Here is a 22,131-nt window from a genome sequence, read left to right on the forward strand (position 1 = left end):
AGACATCCCTACTCCTGTCTCTCCCCTGCCCCCAGTGCATCATCTCCATACTCTCACTTGGCGCATTCTTTCTTGTGCGCCTCTCCAGCCACCCCTTCTCTCTATAAAATACCCACTTCCATCTCTTCACAGTGTGGGTGATTTCTCTCATTTGCATCTCTTTCCTCAGTCCAGTGCTTAATTTGTAAACAAGGAAGTGCCAGGGTCCTCTTCAGGAGGTTACCCCAGCTTGCACCACCAATTGTCCTTGCTAGAACTGCCAATTACAATACCATATCCAATACTAGGCATCACACTGCTGCACGTGTAACAGATCTGACTGTTTGAGGGTCCAATACGCTGTAAGAATGGCTTGGGAGGCCGGTATTAGTTTTTTTATGTTTATTTGATTAATAAACAACTGTTGTTGTGTTAATCTCTTTATTACACAAACAGTGCCATCACGTAGCACCGGTCATTAGTGCTGATGTTGACAATTAAGTGCTGGTGCCGAGCACCGGAAACACCGGCTCAAATTAATGAGTGCCTCAGTCCAATAATTATGTCTTTAGATCCGCCTTATAGCTCAGAAGCTCTGATTCTCATTAACCGAGCTACCGCTTCTAAATTTCCCTTTTGACTATCCTCTGGCACGGTCTACCTAAACTCAGCCCCTCCTGTCTCTTGTAACCTTTCTCTTTCTTTTCAGAGGACTCATTGTCTTTCATAAGACCCCAACTTTCACCAGCCCCCTCTGTCTCTACGAAGCTTCCCTAGGTCTCTCCTCAGTGAGTTTCCTCTCTCTGTTGCAAAGATTTTAGAATATTTTGGACACTGGACACCGGGGAGCAGTCTTCTACTGTTGCCAGGCAACGCTGCCACGCCATTCTGTTTGGGTTTTCGTCCCTGGGTGCGATGGAGAAGTGGGAAGAAAGGCGTTTTCTGTTTAATTCAGGAGGTTACAAGGTTCTGGTAAAGGACTGCTGCACGCACTGTACTGGAAACACGCTTAAAACAAGTGGATAACAGATGTCAAAAGTAAGTGATTTACTGTAAAGTGTGAGGCACAGAATTCATTTACAAGAAACAATTACTAAAAAGCCCAAGGCACCCAACATCGCTTTAGGGGGCGTGGCAGGGAAAATGACTACATTTGTGCACGTTTCCTTTTTGTCTTGATTTTTCACCATGATGCACTAAAAATCGTCTTTCATAAACGTGTGATTGCTGGTTCACCTGTTGTTTTCATCCTGTGGCCTCTCCTAATTTGATAGCAGAAGTGTTGGCGTGACCGGTCCCGCCTCCACCTGGAGCAGCATACGGAAGCCCCTCTGTGTCATCTGCCTTATGGGCTCCGAAGCCCTTCGGAGATCACGCGACGAGCTGGAGAGCTGCTCCTCAATCCATCAATCAAACGTGTATTGATAACATCTGTTGTGCTCTCAGAGGCGTTTATTTGCCCTGAGGAGTCTCTTCAGTGCACCACACCAAGAAATGTAAATCACTGCCACGCTTTAGCAACACCTGCCAGGGACAGGCGGGCACTTAGCCTAGTTAATATATCAACATTAAATACTTAAAGCGGCACCTTTGGGATTCGTTTAAAATCCCAGTTACCCATATCAGGGCTGACACCTTAAGGCCATCCTTGCTTTTTAAAACCACTAGTGCTTCGCACGCTATTATTCTTGAGCTCTTACCTACAATGGTTAAAACAAAACTACAAATCCCAAAATGCAACTTGGTGTGGCTTGAAACTCCAGGATGGACCGAATTTCCAATTTGGCAGGGTGGCCAGATTTTAAGAAGCAAAAACCAAGACAGATTAGACATGCAAGTAGTATTACTTCTATGTCTGGCATGTTCTGTTTTTTGCATAGCCTTGAAAATATGTGCATGTGTGTATGTGTGTGTATATGTGTGTGCCTGAAGAAGGCCAAAGGTTGGCCGAAATGCATTAGGACTATCGAAGGATTTACAAATTAAATCTGTGAATTACAGCAATGTGTGCGGCTCATTCTTTCCTACAAGGAGAGGTTTGTGCAATATAAGGCGGCATGGTTCAAACGCGTAGCTACGCATCACTTCAAAAAGCGCGCCATAATTACCCGCAAAGGAATCTAAGAGGAGAATCGGCGAAGGCAACAGGGTAGCGGCTGCCACCAGGGACCGACCCCCGGCCAAGTCCCCAGCATGCTTGAAAATGGTGCGCAAGGGAGCGCGGCAAAACTTTACTGGCAGTAATTACTGACATCACCCACTGAAGGAAAATAATTGAGAGGCTGACTACAGGGACGTGGGAAACATCGAGGCACAAGAAGGTGAAAGGAGTAGAGCCGCCAAGATAAGAGGCAGAATAAACAAGCCAAAATTGTGAGGAGCGGAGTGCGCAGGAGGAACTCAAGATGGCGGCACACTACAGAGTGGAAGAACAATAACGCTGACCACACCGCAAGAAAAAGAAGCAAGGAAAGAGCGCAGCAGCAGCAGCAGAGCTGAAGTCCGGCCTTGGTGTTCGATCGAGCGAAGCCATGCACTGCCGGTAGGTCCGCGCAAACAACCCGCAAAGAATCTAACGGTGAACGGCACAGCAAACAAAACTGAAAGCAGACTCTGGTAGCAGCCATCTTGAGGCAGAGCGGGGCGGTGTCGGACAAAAGCACACACAAAAGCGGCAACGCTCCGCCAAGCAGAGGAAGCATACAGACGAACCCCAAGGCGGGAGGCGAACAGAGGCCGAAGCGCTCGAAAGAGGATACAGAACTAACCTCAAAGCAGGCCCAGAGGTGCACAAAGCCCAACCCTGGCAAAAACCAGCGGGCTGCTAATAGCTGGTAGGTCTGCGCAAGCCAGACTTAAGTATAATATCACCAAGCGACGCAGGGCGCAAACCAAACTGGTAGCGGCCTCCGGCTGCCACTTTGAGCAGCATCGGCAAGCAGGTCTGCAGAGAGGGCGCAACCAAATCGAAACTGGGTTAATGCCAGCGCGGCCATCTTGCGGAGGAATAGAACGGAGCTAGCTAGAGCAGGAAGACGCTCCTGACAAGGCCAAAGAGCGCGCTGAACCAGGCAGAGAATACTCCACAGGCCCACAGGGGAGGATAATACCACACAAGCCAACCCCACCTAACAGCGCAAGAGAATACCAAAGAAGTAGCCTCCATTAAGACGTTTGCAGCACGCTGGCTTACAGGGGTAAAATCCAACGGGGCAACTACAACGCAGCACGGGTGGCACACCAAGATTAAGCAAGGGTGACGAGGTGGCAGAACAGCCGCAGCAGAGAACGCTCACCACAAGCGGACCCAAGCCCTAAACGGCACTGCCAGGAAATGACAAGGGAGGCGTAAAGACAGATACCTAGGCCGAAGTAAACCCAGCCACACTAAGCCAAGAAGGGAGCTGGGGAAGTAACCCAGCACTAACGTGCCAGGGGGCAAACTGACAACGCAAAAGAGAAGCACGGTATCTGCTAAGAAAAGAGCTGGCGGGCGCCAAGACCAGGACAAGGACAATAAGGTGGCCAAGCAGATTCAGACTGGACAGCACACCCGAAAACAAAGACACTGTAAGCGCAAGCAACAACAAAGCTCACCCGGCCATTCAACAGAAAGACGACAGACTGTGCGCCAACCTAGCGAGAAGAGGCTTCGACAAAATGGCGGGAAAAGATGATAAAACCGTCAGCGACAACAAGAATGTCAGGAAAGACCTAACCGAATCCCCAACGAAGCTGAAAAACAATCACACGAACGAAACAACACTAGACACGCTCCTCAAGAAGATAAACGAAGGGAAAGACCTTGCAAAAGCCACAAAAAAAAAACATAGACATTATGCAACTAGAACTGGCAGCCATAAGAGCCGACCAAAGCAAAACGAACTGCAGACTTGACATGGCTTAGAAAAGAATAAGCGACCTAGAAGACAACACCACCATAACAAACAGAGACATGGGCTACGTGGTTAAAATAACTAGCAACCTACAAAAGATGCTGGCAGAGCAAGACGACCGAAGTAGGAAAGGGAACATCCGACTCCTAGGGGTGCCAGAAGGCGAGGAGGACGCAATGGGCTCATGCGCAGTTCTACTGGAAGACCTACTACCAAAACTGACTGGCTTAAGGTTTGATAGGCCATTTGAGGTAGACAAGGCATACAGAGTGCCAGCAACAAAACATCCGCAGGCAAAGGGCCCGAGGCCTATCATATGCAAACCACTGCGAGCAAACCACACGGAAGCCATCTTCTCCTTCACTAGGAAAGGCCAAAACATACAACGGAAGGATCAAAAGATCATCATAACACAAGACTTCTCCAAGCAAATGGTGGAGACAAGGAAAGGGTTCCTGGCACTAAGGGACAGACTCCGGAAAGCAAACATATCATTCAGCTTCGCGGGACCGGCCAGAATGAGAGTCACAGACAGGAAAGGCACAATGGTCTTTGATGAACCTAACGAGCTGCGGAGATATCTACAAGGCCCAGACCCGGAAGAAATGGAGGAACAAAGCCCAGGTGCAGCGGAGAGAAGAGCCTCATCAGATACCTCGGAAGAGGGTGCAGAAGGAGGACTCTAGCAGAAGCCATAAGACTATACTAACATGCTAAATAGGAATAATCTACCTCAGCACAACAGATCTACCTCAAGATAACGGGCTTGGAAGCGAAATCAGAACTCCTCAGGAACAAGAACATTGAATCATAACCTAGCGGACAACGAAGCTACCGCGCAAGCAGCACCAGGGTCAACGGGACATTCCTGCCAAGCCACCACCAGGTTCCTCGGGAGTAAGCTGCACCAGCTGCACCAGCCGCATATCCTTTGACTCCCAGGTGCAACATGTTTACAAGGGAAGGGCATGAGAGAAAAGGAACTCGGGGGGGGGGCGGAGGGAGGGAGGACCCTTGCTGTCGCACGCCTACAGTACGATGTCGGGAGGGAGGAGGGGCGGGTGGGGCGGGGAGGGGTGGGGAGCTCCACGGTACAGTCAGATGCGTTTCACTATCTCTATGTTCTTTCGGTCCTTATCTTTCTTTCTTTTCTGTCCCTTCTGTCGATTACCCAGGGGGGCAAAACCAACACAACACTAGGCCAACATTCCCCTCTCGAACGGCGGAACACAGCAACACCTGCCATTAAAGTTAGCGAAAGAGGCAAACCACCATGACTACACCTACTAACACCCAGCTACTCTCTGACATTAAAGTGGTATCCCTCAATGTAAAGGGCCTCAACCACCCAGTCAAACGCCGAAAGACACTTGACTACCTAGCGAAACTCAAAGGCGACATTTACGTCCTCCAAGAGACAAGGATCTCAGAGGAGGACGTGCAACTCCTCAAAGCGAAATGGATAGGGGAAGTAGCCTGCTCACCGGCTATACACAAGAAGGGAGGAGTGGTTACAATCATAAGCAAAAAGGCCAAACTCGCACTACACGAATGTCAGACAGACAACAAGGGTAGGGTACTAGTTACAAGCCTCAAAAGAGGTGAGGAATTAATATATGTAGCCAACATCTACGGGCCCAACTCGGCAGACAAAACATTCTGGGAGGAGGTGGAGGCCAGACTAAGTAGCATTCCCCAAGGAGAGCTACTAATCCTAGCTGGAGACATGAACCAGGCCCTAGACCACGCCATAGATAGACACCCACACAGAGCCAGTCACAGGTCACAAGAACAAAACATCCTTAAAAACCTATGTGCCAAACTAGAGATAAGAGACCCATGGAGACTCCAACACCCAGACGCAAGAGAATACACCTTCTACTCACACCCACACAACTCATACAGCAGAATCAACTACATCCTCATGTCAGCCACGCACACACACCTCATTGACACAACGGAAATTGGGCCAATGACAATTTCTGATCATGCACACATCACCCTCACGATCAGAGGCAAACACAACGAGAAGCCCAGTCGAAGCTGGCATCTAAATAGCGACATCCTGGATAACCCCGCCAATATAGCAGAAATCAAGGTGGCAATCAATGAATATCGTGCCTTCAATGACAATGCGGAGACAAACAAGGGAAACCTTAGGAAAGCCCTAAAGGCCACAATAAGAGGCAAACTCCTAAATATCAAACCCAGTATGAATAAAGACAGGACCAAAAAGATAAATGATCTGGAAATCCAGATCAAAGGCCACTGCGTAAACCTAGCAGACAAAAACACTCTGACTGACCTGACTAAGAGGAAGTATGAGCTCAATAAAATTCTGAGTGAAAGAGCTGGTACATGGATCAACAAATACACATCCATCAACCTATGCTCAGCCAATAAAGCAGGGAAAACACTAGCGGCATACCTGAAAGCAAAACAAAGGCAGCACACAATAGAAGCGATAACTGACAGGATGAACAAGACACACACTGACAACAAAAAAATCCTGGAGGTGTTCAAAAGCTTCTACAAAGAACTATACACAGCAGATAATGGCCTAGCACCTGACGGTGGAGCAGGTCTACTGGAGAGACTAAGCCTACCTAGACTGACAGATCAGCAAAGAGAATCTCTGGAGGGAGATATCACTGGTGCAGAGGTAGAAAAGGCGGTCACATCCCTCAAAATAAACAAAGCACCAGGACCGGACGGGTACACCGCCGTGTTCTATAAACAATTCCTACAGCAGCTAAAACCCACCATGGTCGAAGTTTTTTCGTTCTGCGCACAAAAGGGTAAAATGACGGACTCAATGGTAGAAGCCAACATCATAGTAATCCTCAAAGAGGGCAAAGACCCGCAGTACCCGCAAAATTACCGCCCGATCTCCCTCATAAACGTCGACTGCAAAATATACTCCAAAAGTATGGCGGCGAGACGAAATACGATTCTACCCCATCTAATCCACAACTCGCAGGTAGGGTACCTTAAAACCGCTGTCCCAAGATAACACCAGACTCTTATGCCACCTCATTCACCTCACAGCCAACAGTCAAGACCAGGCGGTAATGATACCTCTAGACGCAGAGAAGGCCTTTGACAGAGTCTCGTGGTCATTCTTAGACCTATGCATGGGGAAATTTGGCCTGGGAACAAAGTATCGGAGCATGGTGATGTCACTATACAACAACCCCAGGGCTGAGTCGCAGTCAACGGCGGGACGTCAGAAAGCTTTACCCTAGAAAGAGGTACGAGGCAAGGATGCCCACTATCCCCGGCATTATTCCTGTTAGCCCTGGAACCATTGTTGGCTATGATCAGAAAGAACCAACACATAACTGGCGTCCGAGTCAGAGACCACACAGTAAAATTAGCTGCCTATGCAGATGATATATTGCGCTAATGAACACGATAGAAGAATATGCCCTCGTTTCGGGATACAAACTGAATAGAGAGAAATCCAAATGCAAACCCATGAACTGTCACACTACCAGTGCGGTCCTGGGGACATCAGGGCTAACCTGGCAAAAGAAACCCCTCAAGTATCTTGACCTCCTTTTTGGCAGAGACCTAAGGTCAACCCTAGACCACAATGAGGAAGCGACCCTAAAGAAAATAAAAAATAAACTAGAGTCCTGGTCTCCTAAATTCATCAGTTGGTGGGGCAGGGTGGAGACCATCAAAATGATGATAGCGCCCATGATGAACTACCTGCCAAGCATGCTACCACTTACAATAACCGATGACTTCCACAAGAAGCTAGACACAATTATTAACAAGTTCTTGTGGAAGGGGAAGAAACCCAGGATCAGCCTAAAAAAACTGAGACTGAGGAAAGAACTAGGGGGACTAAACGTTACAGACTTTAAGGCTTTCCAAACAGCATGCTTAGCGAAACAGGGAATATTCTGGCTTGTTCCGGCCCAGGAATACAAACCAGTTTAGCTTGAGCTGGAGAGAGACATCCTGGGAGGCGCTGAACCTGTAGCCATACTCACAGCCAACAAGCACCCCGAGGCAACGAACGCAGTGCTCAAAAACACCATGGTAGCACTCCTGAAAGTGGATAAGAAAATGGAACACAGCATCAGGGGATCTAGCTGGGAGTCAATCTGGTTCAACTCAAAAATAGCGTACAGAGGTAGGACACTCGCAAATAAGGAGTGGTACAGTAGAGGGATCACAACACCCGCTCAGCTGGGGAAGGAAGGTACACCACTCACATTTGAAACACTGAAAGAGGTACACAATCTACCCAACATTGAATTCTATGAATTCCTGAAGATCAGAACGGCCATCATAAAGCGAACCTCAACAAAGGGAAACCCTCCATCATAGAGTACATGCACAACCTAGACAAGATAGGACACCAAACAGCCCACCTATACAAACTCATAAGTCCTCAAACATCCACACTGAACACCAGAACGATGGCGTTCTGGGAATCACTGCACAACAGACAGCTTAGCGAGGATGAGAAAGCTAGGCAATGGGTTTTGGCCTCCAAGAATAAAGTCTCCCTTCAACTAGCGCAAACAAAGTTTTGGCTACTGCACAGAATGTTCTGGACGCCGGCCCGGCTGGCTACAGTAGGTGCTGTAGAGAATGATACATGTTGGAACTGCCATAAAGCAAAGGGGGACCTAGCCCATCTCATCTATGAGTGCCCCAAAGTCAAGCTCTTTTGGGTCAAAGTTAACCACTTCATTAACACAGTAGTAGGTGGTACCATAAGACAGGGTCTAGATGGAATAGCCACCGCATTCATGGCTCCAGACCTAGAAGGCAGGGACAACAGAGAACTGGTAGACCTTCTACTCACAGCAGCGGTTAAAACAATCCTAGCGAACTGGAAATGCACAAGCAAAGCCACCTTTAAGAGATGGATAAACTGGGTGACCTTTCTGAGAGGTGCGGACAACATCACAGCAATATACTCAACCAACCACACAGCTAGAAGTGAGATGTGGGGCGCCCTGGACAAACATTTAGAATTGGACACATCCCCCTAGACTGACAACAGGCTGCACACCACTGTAACGTTATGCCAAGGTCAGCAGCGATTTGCCCCCCCCCCTCCTTTTCACTCTTGGGGCCTACAAAAACGACGCTTACCATCAGCAACAAAACGAAACGCCGCCTGTCATCCACGAGAACCCAACAACTCATCTGTATGTGCCCCCGCATCACTACTGTACTGTATTTGTATTATATCTGTAAACTTTTCAATAAAAAAATCTTGAAATAAAACAATCTTTGACATCACAATAGCCAAAAATGTATGGAATTAGATCACAAGTAGAGACAAACAAAGTGGACACAAAGGAGCATATAACCATTGAGTGGTATTTGGTAACCCAGATAGTTCTTGAAGGGGTTTTTGAGTGATATTCTGCAAATAGTTCTTTTAATTATCAATAATGTATGAGATATGAAGAAATTACTGAGATTGAACAATTGCAATATACTACCAGTTTGACTAATTATGATGTGCATGCACTAGTCACAGGCACTATAGTGGTGCAAATGAATGCTGATTAAGTATTATATTGAGTGACTTTTTAGATATATGCTTGGCGCATTGAAAGAATGTTAATGCATTAGGTAATCCCACAAATATGTAACAACATAAGGATATATGAATTACTTATGTGTATTATAAATGTCGCATTTGCAAAGGTACAGCAGAATGTATGATGTTACAACGCATACATTTACAACGCATGCACTTACAACACAGTTTTTACATCGCAACATCCACTACAACGCATTCCATTACATCGCATGACACTACATCGCATTTTAAAAAACTACCTTTACAACGCATTCCATTACGTCGCAGACTACCTTTACAATGGTAAGTATTGGATAGTAAAGGGGTCAAAATTACTATTCTAACTCCAGGTGGTGCAACAGTAGGGTAAGTGTTGGATAGTGTAGGGGTGAAAATTACTATTCTAACTCCAGGGGGTGCAACAGTAGGGTAAGTGTTGGATAGTGTAGGGGTTAAAAATCACTATTCTAACTCCAATGGTATGGGGTGTAATGGTATGTGTTGTTATGCCTGCGTTGTACTGACATGCGCTGTAGTGTCATGCGTTGTAATAGTATGCATTGCAATGCCTGTGTTGTAGTGTCATGCGTTGTAAAGGATGTTGCGATGTAATGCCTGCGTTGTAAGTGTAGTGCAATGTAATGGTTGCGTTGTAAGGGTTGTTTCCCGATACTGCATGATGTAGACGGAGGGTCACATTACACAAGTTTAAGGATGACTGGTACCCAAGCAGCAACAAGGCTCTTTAAGGAGCATGTAGAATAAACACAACATGACACAAGGTGGTGCTAATCTGGAATGTCAAAGTAAAGAAGATGTTCATTCGATAAGTAAGGCACAATGTGATACATCATATTCATGTTGTAATAGTTGGGAAAATGTCAGTTAACAGAAAGTTGATTGACAAACATGAAACAATATAATAACATTATACGTACTTTCTTATTGTGCAAAGTCTTGTATATTTTGAATGAGCTTGTTTATGCGGGTGATGCAGTCCTTATGGCAAGGACTGAGATTGGTCTAAAAAGACTCATTTCCAGCTATGTTAACTTTATGAAGGATTTGGGGTTGGAGCCAAACTATAAGAAGACTTTTGTCCAGATTTGTGGCCCCAAAAAAAGTAAGGGCCATATGTAGCAAGCCAAATTGCGATCGCAAACGCTGAAATTCGCAGAATTTCGGCGCTTGCGATCGCAATTCAGCTGTGTGCAATGCAGGATGGCAAATACCTATACCTACACCCAAAATATGGAATCCCGAAAACTGTGATGCCTTATTTTGCGCAAGCATTTAGAGAATCGCAATTTGTGATTCCCTAAATGCTATGCTAGTAGGCATTGCAAATTGTGATATTTCCTTCAGGAATCGCAAATTACCACCAACTTCAAGTTTGTGGTAATTTGCGATTTCCTTTAAAAAAGCACTTTCTTGATTCTTTCAAAGTGCTATGTACCACACACGCACATTTCAGGGGTGCAACAGGGTGTCCGTTTGGAAACCTTGCACCCTTGAAATTGTGCACCAATTTGCAAATTTTTCCCTGCGACAGTGCACGTTCCTTGAGAATCTTCATTTGCACTGCTGTCAAAACTTTTTCCACAGTGGAAAACCGCATTTCAGCCGAAGTGTACAGTGTGACTTGTAAGCAATAGGTACTGTGTCTCCTTCGTTAAAAGTAAGGTAAGTGAAACCCACCGCCCCAGGGATAATTCTTATCACCTGGTTGGTGTTATCACGAGTCAGCAAGAATTTAGATTCTAGAAGATCAGTCTGCAACAATTGCAAAATGGCTGAATGTTCAGGCAGCCAGCATTATTTGGTGAAAGTATGTTGTATCAAAGCATACAAAGGCTTGATACGCTGGGAATATTCGGGAATGTAAGTACACCCAAAATTCAAAAATCCCAGCAAGGACTGTAATTTTTTAAGAGTTGTAGGAGCGCGCAGCTGTGCGCATTTCTCCAAGAAGTGAGGAGCCAAACCTCGACTTTCATTGTTGAGCTCGTAGCCCAGGAACAACACTGTGTACTCTGCAATGTGAGACTTTGCAAAGTTGAATTTGTAACCGAAGCCCGCAAAAGTTACAAAGTATGCGGTCTACTCAACAGAGATGCGCCCAAATTTCGTCGTTTGTGAGACAGATGTCAGCCACAAACAAACATGTATCTGGGCCAACTCTCTCTAAGAGAGAGAGACGATACGGGCAGCAAACCCACCTGGACTATTCTTATAGCCCATGGCTAGGCGTTTAAATTGGCATTATTTGCCACCACAGGTAAAACTGGTCCATTGGGAACTTAGACCATCCAAATTGTGGGCAAAAAAAACGTTGGATATGTCAAGTTTGGTTTTAAACCATTTTCGCAGAAGACCCTTCACCAGAGCAGAGCCGTGGGTATTCTGTACTGCACAGGTACGGCAATGCGAGTTCAAATGCCGGTAATCCAATACCAAATGGTACGAACCGTCAGGCTTGGTTGCAGTAAAAAGTGGGTTATTCATTGGTGACACGCAATTTTCAATTACACCTTGATATTGCAATTGTCCAATGATTTCCGCAACGGAAGCCTTAGCTTCACGTTGGATGGGATATTGAGGTTGAGGCTGTGGCATAGATCGCAAGGGAATCTCGTGGTGTGGGGAAAATGTATCCCAACCACAGTGCGTACAGTACAGAGTTATCCCAACCACAGTGCGTACGGTACAGAGCCGGCGCAAGTGCTTTAGCCCACTCTTCTGCAAAATTCAGCGCATGCTCCTTCGAGACCGTGTGTGCGAAACTAGGGAGGATCACCTCCTCCCCCCTCAGAGCTGCGAGTACAAAAGGTGGGGGCCAGTCAGCCTCCGCTAACAAAATGTCATAGGTAGTTGTAAGATTTTCCCAAAATACGCCTTTTATGGTACGTTGTTTGTCACCTTCAATTAAAAGGACTATTTCATAAAGTCTATCAGGGGGAGCTACTCTGGTATCAGCTGTCTCTACACCAACGTATCGGTCAGTCGCTGTCACCTTCAGTAATGGACGCAGGGCCTCTCGCACTATGGTAATCTCCACTGCGCTGTCCAACAACGTCAGCGCCCATGTCTGATTCCGAAGCTTCGTTCTCACTATCTGTGGCATATCTCATATCTCGCTATTAAAGCGGCAACTTTCGTTTTCTGAAAATTGGGTCTTTTCTGTGAAGATTCGTCCTGCTTGCCTTCTGCGTCTTTCAGGCGGGGCTGGTCTCGATTCTGCTGGCCACCCCGACCTCTACCGCCACCTCCTCCACCAGACGATGAGGCCGACGTGTCCTGTAAAGAACGAGGAGAGCGTTGATCAGGAACCTGAAACCTATCAGGTGACTTAATCGTAGTGCGGTCACGCAAATCATAAACGCTCTCAGTAGACGGAGGCACTGGTGAAGAGGGACGGGACTCCTGTTTCTGTTGGTTTTTCCCCTTTTTTTAAATTTCTGTTCCAATTTTTCTTTGGAGCTGTGGGTTGAACGTCTGTTTCAGACTTCGCACCCTGGGTTTGCTTTTTATCTTTAGCAGTAAAGGGCTTGATACCTAAGCTATTGCGGCCAATGGTTTTATACGCAGCCGTAATAATTTTCGGTAACTGTCGGGGTTTGTCGGCATCCGGGATATCGGGTAAGGCATTAGCCACTTGAAAGTTCACTGCATCTCCCTTTACATTAGAAAGGACGAGATTGGCTACCACACCAAATGTGCCAACGAGTCTCATTCCCAATTCAACCGCAGCCTCAGGTCCGTGTTCGTCCTGAACACGTTTAATGACCATCGGAAGGTCAGCCATTGGCGGAGTGCCGAAGCACCTCGTAAACACTGCCGCAAAAATCCTTCCCCATGACTCACAGTCACCTGCTTCTGGTACCAAATCCTTGGGTAAACTAATAAGAATCCTGTGTTTTTCTACGGGACTCGAATTAGGAAAAACAGCCTCCAGCTGGTCAGATTTCTCGGCAAGCCAAAAAGGCATATCATCCTTATCTTGGGGATGCTTGCCCATCACTGCATTGACCATCACAGGACTAAGCTTCATTCCGTTCGGTTCTGCTGGAAGGGCCGCAACACCAGGGGCCCGCCCTGGAAATTGCGGGTAATATATTGAACTAGGGCCCAAATGACATCAATAGAAGAGTCATATAGGGTCCTTAACTCAGCAACGGGGACTTGCCCCGCACGAGGATGCGGGATGAATCCAGCCAAAACCGGCCAAGAAGCACCTGGAATGGACAAAGGACCCAATCTAGCCGCCGTTACACTGTGGGGAAGGGTGCCATCAAACCAAACACGGTGCTGTCATGCAGAAATTGAAATCTCCTGTGTCCTATAAGGGACGTATTCCCTGGGCACGGCTGTGTGAGTGTAAGTGTGAAAAACCTGCGTAGCCGCTTCTACTGCAGGAAACGTCACCTAAGAGTAGAATATCTCAAACGGGTAAGCAACCTCAGCACTTACGACCAAAATCACTGCCATGCCCTCCAAACCAACATTGTATGCTTGCAAATGGTTGCGAACCGCAATGCGACTATGTTGCGGTATAACAATGTAAACCATAGTGACACAGAGAAGAAAAAGCTACAATGTAAAACTTAGTAGCACAACTGGGTAGTAATTCGAAAAGAAACCGTTTGAAAAGATTCAAGCTTGAAAAGACCTATGTAACTATAGGTAGGTTTGTCCGACGCTACTATTATCTGGAAACATTCGCGAAGGGGTTAAGGACTGAATGAAGTACTACTCAAGTGCCATGTAATAAGATCACCAACGTTGGGCGCCGTGTAGCAGGGATTCTGCTCATACACAGAACTGTGCATAGAGACTTGGAACCTCAGTGAATTAGGGTGTACCAAAACTCACCTTAGTAGCCAAAATCCCCTACCAGACTAGCAACCAGTGTCCCATTGGTTCTTCCATACCCCCAATGATTAGACAACCCAGAACATGGAACTTAGGATACCTCAGGCAATGTGGAACACATGAACACTCTTTCTTTATACTCTCATCCCAGTACAAAACGGGGAGTAAATGAAGACACGTGCAAGTTTGAAATATTTATTTCGAATGCCGTGTTCTCAGGCGCAGAATCTTAGCTAATACAAGCAGACATATCATAAGCAACAAGATTATCAGCATAGTTACTATTCCATAAAATACAAAAGGAGAAAGCATGTTAAAATGCTAAATGGAAATAGGTTAGAGTACACCTAGATTTCGCCCTCACTTGTTAGTAGGTTATTTTATATCTACAGAAGGTCTCTTGGGTTTACAAAGGCGGCCCAATACCTCTGGTCCTAGTAGAAATGGATCACATCATTTTCGACACCAGCTCTCTGCATGCGAATGTTCTCCAAAGTGTGTGAGCATGCCTGCACAGGGCATTATTAAATGCGCCAAAATCAGAGGTGGCCACAGCTGCATATATGTTATGTCTAGAACGTCCACTGATCAGACTGAACAACAACCACTGTGTTGAAATAACCTTGAAGGCCTCAGCACTCACTGTTCAGACAAAGCTTTCCAAGCAAAGCTGCTACTATAGGAAAACATATTATTCTCGTGTGACGCAAAACAGTCTGCTAGACTCTAAACATTTGTAATAATGTGTGCCGTGTGCAAAGGCAGCAGAAAGGAAAAATAGCTTTTAAACTTCTAATAAGCTCATGCTAACTTAACACAGTGTAAATCCCCATGACAAAATCAAGAGAAGAAGTACCTCTGGAGGCTATCATATGTTTCCAGGAGCATGAATATTAGAGTAGGACATGATATTCTCCAAGAATATTTTCCATAATAAAAGATGTAGAATGCCAAGTGATTAACTAAGACTTATGTTATGTTAGTTTAACTTATAACATGCACAAATCACTCCGCTCAGATTGCAGGTAAATAAAACTATTAGACCAACAACAGCTCAGTCATCGGAAGTTTTCTAAATTTGAGGTGATCAGTATATTTGCACAAGTATCAGAGTAGCTCATCCAGTATAAGGGGGCAAGATAAGAAAAAGGTTTACCTCCTGAGCAAGAATTTGTGATGTGGGACTGTAAGCAGAGATTTGTTGGTTGATCATAGGACTCTACCTGGCTTGTAAGGTATAAGTTTCAAGGAAAGATAGCTAGGGCCTTTGCCATTCAAAGATTTGTGTGTCAAACAAAAAAGTTTAAAAATAATTCATTTGCTGACAGGAAGCCAGTGAAGCGAGCGCAGTAGGGGAGCGGAGGCAGTCCCGGACAGAAGATTCTGAATGAGACAAGCTGCAATATTTTGGACAACTTGAAGTTTAGTTAGTGTGTCTCACTAGCAGAAGCCAGTAGGGCATTACAGTGATCAGGCAGCTAATAACCAACACTTGGACTAGAGTTTTCCTCATGGAAAGTGGGAGTAGGGGATATACTCTTTGCAGCAGTCACATAACATAAAAACAGGTGCCCGTGGTAGTCAAAACCTGTTCTTTCTTGGTAAGTGACTGATCTAAGCGAACGCCAACGTTTTTGACAGCCAATTTAGAAATTAACACTGAGCTAATTCTGAAGTCCATCAGTCAGGGGTTCAAAGTTACTGGGCCCTGCCAAACATCATAATCTCTGTTTTGCTGGTATTCAGCTGAAGACAGTTTTCTGGCTTGCATCCCAACTGAAAAACATGCTTTCGCAATTTTCAGATCTTTACTGAAGGAGATTATAAGCTGTGTGTCGTCAGCATACAAAAGAGGTTGAAATCCAAATGCCCTGATGGTTTTGGCAAGGGGGGGGGACACATAGATGTTAAATAGTGTGAGGCTAAGACAGTAGCCCTGGGGCACCCCATTGTCTAGCTCTATGGTGCGCGTTTATAAGGACCCACATTGATAGTCTCGGTTCTGTTGGATAAAAAATCATTGGACCACAGTAGAGCCATGCCATGGATGCCTATCGCCTGCAGCCTCTGTAGCAAACTATGATGAGATACAGTATCAAATGCTGTAGACGAGTGCAAGAGCACAAGCAAAGATGGAATATTAACATCTAAAGAACATCTTATACGATCAGTGACCGCTATAAGAGTTTTTTTTTAACTTCTTTTTATTGATTTTCTCAAACATGGTACACATGTAGTCATTCATACTCTTAACATCTTGATGTAGTAATTTTACAGAGCAATAGTCAGCTTTTAGTAGCAACGTTCTATAAGGTAGTAAATAGCAAGTCATGAATGTTTCCACTGTCTCTCAGCCCAAAACAGGTACATAGTCAAAATTACTTCGACACAAGGGGGGTACAGAAGAGAAAAAGCAAAGGGGAGTGCAGGGCCGGGCCCAGCATTGTGGGTTGTGAACATCATGTATCAGTAATATGCACAGTGCAGTAGTGGCCCACCTCTCCTCATTTCAGTCACATTCGAACATAGTGAATAGTTGCAATCACCGCATTGCCAGCTCAATGCCCTGACATTTCGCTCCTACCAGGGGGTCTCTAGGCATAGCAGATGCGGGTGCGCGCCGTGTACTATGGTGCGTGAGTGAGCCCATCAGTCTGTGGAGAATCTGTCTGAGAGTGCGATAACAAGTAACATTACATAGGGGCCCATATATCTCTGGGTCTGGATGCAACAGGTAACAGTTCCGCATAAATCGCAAATTGCTACTGACAGTAAATTAGATTGTTAATTCACACTTTGAATTTTGGTGCTCTTCCCCTGCCCCAATGACATGCCACTCTTCTCTTAGCCAGCAACAGTGCCAAGGCTACAAACTTTCGGTGCTCCGCTCGCAATGGTGCAACATACCCCAACAAGGCCATCAGCAGGGACGGCTCAATCCGCTCATTTACCATTGAGGACAAAGCCTCAATAACAAGCAACCAGTACACATATATCCCGGTACACTCCCATGCAAGGTGCAGGAAGTCAGCTCCAGGGGCTCGGCATCTGTCGCATGTGTCAATGTCCCTTAGCTTGTATCTGTGCATCCGGGCTGGGGTATAATACAGCCTGTGTAGGTACTTATAGTGAATTATTCTGAGCCTACTACTGGCCGAGACCCGCTCAGTCTATAGCGAACAGAATTCCCACTGCTCATCCGTCAGAGCTGTACCCGGTTCGTGATCCCATTTCTTCCTCAGCAATGCGGCTGGTTCCTCCCTCTGTGTGTGCACTGTACTGTAAAGTACGGACACCAGGCGCTTGGCTGTCACGCCCCGGAGTGCCAGTTGCAGTGGTGCAAGGACCAGTGGTTCCGCAGGGAAGTCTGGGGTAATAGAGCATATTCCTTGCCTAAGACGAATGTACAGAAACGTATCTAATGGTGTTTGTTGTAAACCCTGAACGATATGGTCAATCGTGTGAAATTTCCCTTCATGGTATATATCCCCCAGGTTTTTATGTGTGTACGCTCCATAAATTTATGAAAGAGTACTTCCTGTATAAGAGGCATAGCGGGATGATACACAAGCGGCAGCAGTGGCGAGTAATGCATAGGAGCATCCAGCATATTACTTATATGAGCCCATGCAGCAATAGTGCAAGTAACAGTAGTTGGTGTCTTGTCTCTACTGGGAAGTGAATCATACAGTGCACCGTCAATAGGAACCAGCAGGGCGAGCGATGCTCCGCTGCCACCTGAGGCATGTATCGCGGCTGATGCACCCAGAAGTAGGCGTAATGCGTGACTGCTATAAGAGTTGCGTCAGTGCTGTGCATAGGTCTGAACCCAGATTGTGAAGGGTCCAAGACCTTGTTTGATTCTAGATACTCCATGAGTTGATTGTTTATTTGTCCTTCCAGCAGCTTTCTCAGTAAGATAAGCAGAGAAATTGGTCGATAGTTGGTGAGGTCCATGGATGGTAAATTGACCTTCTTTTGAATGGGTATGACCTGTGCTGCTTTCCAAGCTAAGGGGATTTCCCAGTGCTTATAGAGAAATTAAATAAAGAACAAATAGCAGGGGAAAGCTGATTGGATAGTGCCACTGAGATCCTGGCAGGAGCGATGTCTAAAGGAGACCCTGATTTGGCAGATGCCAATGCTTTTAGAATAGAATCAGGCCAGAGTAGTTTGAAATAGATTAAGGCAAAAGCACTGTTGTAAGGCGTCAGACTGATGTTAGATTCCAGGCTTTCTTGCTCATCTGGTCTGAGGAAAGTTTTGTAAATCAGATTAATTTTCTCTTCAAAGTTTTTAGCAAGGGAATCACATAGTCCTTGTGGCAGCCAATGGTCTGATGAACAAGCATGAGGGTTTATGAAAGTATTTAGGACTTTGAATAACTCTTTCGAGGAGTTATCCTCCTGACTGATTTGAAGGGAGATATGAGACTTCTTAGCTTTCTTATTTATTACTATGATACATCATTAAGGATGCTTTATAAGCCTCTTTATCCGTTGAGTTATTGGACTGGCGCCACCGTCTCTCAGGTTTTTCACACAAGACCTTCTCAGTATGTAATTCTGGTGTACACCACGGAGCGTGAGTGCTATGTTTAGATACAGAATACTTTTTAAGAGGATCTAATTTGTCAAACACTGAGTTTAAAGCTGGGTGATCTGATAATGCTTTATCCAGGTTGCATCTGCAGTCGTAACCATAAAGTCAAACTCTTTAGCGGAGGAGTCTGGAGCAACTTTGCACCAGTGTCTCACCAAGATTTTCCTGGCCTTCTTTGTGTGTTCAGGCACATTTGCCATTGAAATATAAAAAGCAAATCAAGGAATGGTCAGTCCAAGGTAGGGGTAGACGGGTCTCACAAGATAGAGAAGAAGAGTTTGTAAAGATTAGATTGAGGGTGTGGCCCGCAGTGTGCGTAGGCCCTCTCACTTTCTGGTTTAGGCCTAGTGTAGTTAGGTCAGAAAGGAGTTGAACTGCCTCCATATTTGAGGGATCTTCCCCGTGAAAGTTAAAATCACTCAATAAAATAAATTGTTGGGATCCTACAACATAGGTAGCAATAAATTTAGTGAGGTGTTAACTGAAATCCCTTCTAGGTCCAGGGGGGTGATATTACCAGAGCACCTTTCCTACAATCTTTAGGGGAGAGTTCAAACTTAAAGACACATATCTCCACGCAGTATGCTAGTAAGGTCTCTATGAGCGAGACTTTCACTCTGTCTTTAGAAATTATGACAATGCCACCACCTGCCCTGCCCTCCCTGTCCATTTTTAACATGAAGTCATTTTCTGGGAGGGCTAATGCAATGGGAGGTAAAGTGGTGCTATTGAGGACAGCAAATCCCAGATTTCAATAGCATGTTTGGGTAATGACCTTACAATGCATAGAAAACCATTAAAACACCTAGAGGTCGTGCAGGTGAAAAATGAGAAGGTAGATTTTGGTGAGTCACAGGAAATATTCCCTCATATGTGATTGTAGTCCTCAGCCGATAAACATGACGAACAACTGTCTTTCAATTCATCATAGAGACATTGGAAATGACATTTAAAACAGACCACTAGACCTTTTAGCTCAGATGCTAAACAACCCCTGCAACCAGTACCAATATGGATTGAATCCATATGTAAATTGTATATTTTATGTAGTTCTGCAGCAGAATAAATAATTCTGGAAGAGAAACTTTTGTCTGCCATAGAAGGTCAGGGGTCCTGTCGATGTTTGGGTGTGGACAGGCACAGACGAGCTTGCCTTTAGCTCAACTTTGGGTGAGAAAGCAAAAGAGACACAGATGATGGACGAAATGCAGAGTAAATCAAGCATTCACTCCCAGTCAAGAGAATTGGGTTAAATCAATTGTTCTTTTGCTAACCATGCCACCCCAGTTTGGACCCAGCCATATGCAAATCAGTCTTGACCCTGTTCCTGATGGGAACAGTCCAGCCCGAACTGCCAAGCCAGGTCCCCAATGGAACGGAAACAAGCATCATGGGACCAGTTTTGGGGCATCCCTCCTCATCAGCCAGACTAGCTTGAATCCAGTGACACAATGAGCCACGTCTGGGCATACCTGGTGCACTTAGGGCAAGAAAGCAAAAGCCACTCAGATGATGGACGGAATGCAGAGTAAATCAAACATTCACCCCCATTCAATAGATCTGGGTAAATCCATTGTTATTTTGCTCAACATGCCACTCCAGTTTAGACCCAGCCATATGCAAATCAGTCTTGACCCTGTTTCTCATTTAAACAGTTCAACACAAACTGCCAAGCCTGGTCCAACCTGAACCGGAAACAAGCATCCTAGGACCGGTTTCGGGACATCACCACTCATGAGCCAGGCTGGCTTGAATCCAGTGATACTGTGAGCCCGAGACCCATGTCGGGGCATACCCGCCGCACTTAGAGCAAGAAAGCAAAAGAGACACAGATGATGGACTAAATGCAGAGCAAATCAAACATTCACCCCCAGTCAATAGATCTGGGTAAATCCATTGTTCTTTTGGTCAACTTGCCACTCCAGTTTGGACCCAGTCATATGCAAATCAGTCTTGACCCTGTTTCTCATTGAAACAGTTCAGGCCGAACTGCCAAGCCTGGTCCTACCTGAACCGGAAACAAGCATCCTAGGACCGGTTTCAGGACATCACCACTCATGAGCCAGGCTAGCTTGAATCCAGTGACACTGTGAGCCCGAGACCCACGTCGGGGCAAACCCGCCGCACTTAGAGCAAGAAAGCAAAAGAGACACAGATGATGGACTAAATGCAGAGCAAATCAAACATTTACCCCCAGTCAAGAGAATTGGATTAAATCCATTGTTCTTTTGCTCACGATGCCACCCCAGTTTGTTCCCAGTCTGTCCATCAAATGCTCTTTTTGCATTTTGTCACCCTGAATGGGACAGGTATGACCGGATGTGTGTACCGTGCTCTCATACCACTGGAGTCAAGCTACCCTGGTTGATGACAGGTATGCCCCGAAACCAGTCCCAGGATGCTTGTTTCCAGTCCAGGGATGACCTGCCTTGGCAGTTTGGGCTGGACTGTTTCCATGGGGAGCAGGGTCAAGACTGATTTGCATATGGCTGGGTCTGGCCGGGAATTGCATGGGGAGGAAAAAAACTATGGATTTAGGCCCAGATCTCTGTACTGGGGTGAATGTCTGACATTGTTCTGCATTCTGTCCATCAATTGTTCTTTTTGCATTTGTCACCCTGAGTGGGACAGGTATGCCCAGACGTGGGCCCCGTGCTCTCCATGTCACTGGAGTCAAGCTAGCCTGGTAGATGAGGGGTGATGCCCGCAGGATGCTCGTTTCCAGTCCAGGGAGGACTAGGTCTGGTATTACGGGCTAGACCATTCCAACTGCACAGAGTCAAGACTGATTTGTATATGGCTGGGTCAGAACTGGAATGGCATGGGGAGCAAAAAACGATGTATTTAGGCCCAGATCTCTGTACTGAGGTGAATGTTTGAGATTGTCCAGCATTCTGTTCTTCAATTGTTCTTTTTGCATTTAGCTCAACTTTGACTTGCCATCGGGGTGCCCGTTGTGTGCATCCGCTGCGCATCAGCGCTGGCATCGGCTTAAATGGTGAACCAGGACTCAGTTACTAGACTGCTGACCCTTCAGTTGCTTCAACAAGGAAGTGTGGCATACACAAGCTCACTCCACCCAAACGGTATAGACCGCAGTGGAACAGAGAGCAGGTAGCGGCTCAAATTAAAAGCAAGTAAAAGTGCCTTTATGTGATGTGTATTGAGGACAACAGCCAGACCCTATTAACCATTCGCTTAGAATAACACGGTATGACTATATGT

This window comes from Lissotriton vulgaris, chromosome 8, assembly GCF_964263255.1.
Source record: "Lissotriton vulgaris chromosome 8, aLisVul1.2, whole genome shotgun sequence".
NCBI lineage: Eukaryota > Metazoa > Chordata > Amphibia > Caudata > Salamandridae > Lissotriton > Lissotriton vulgaris.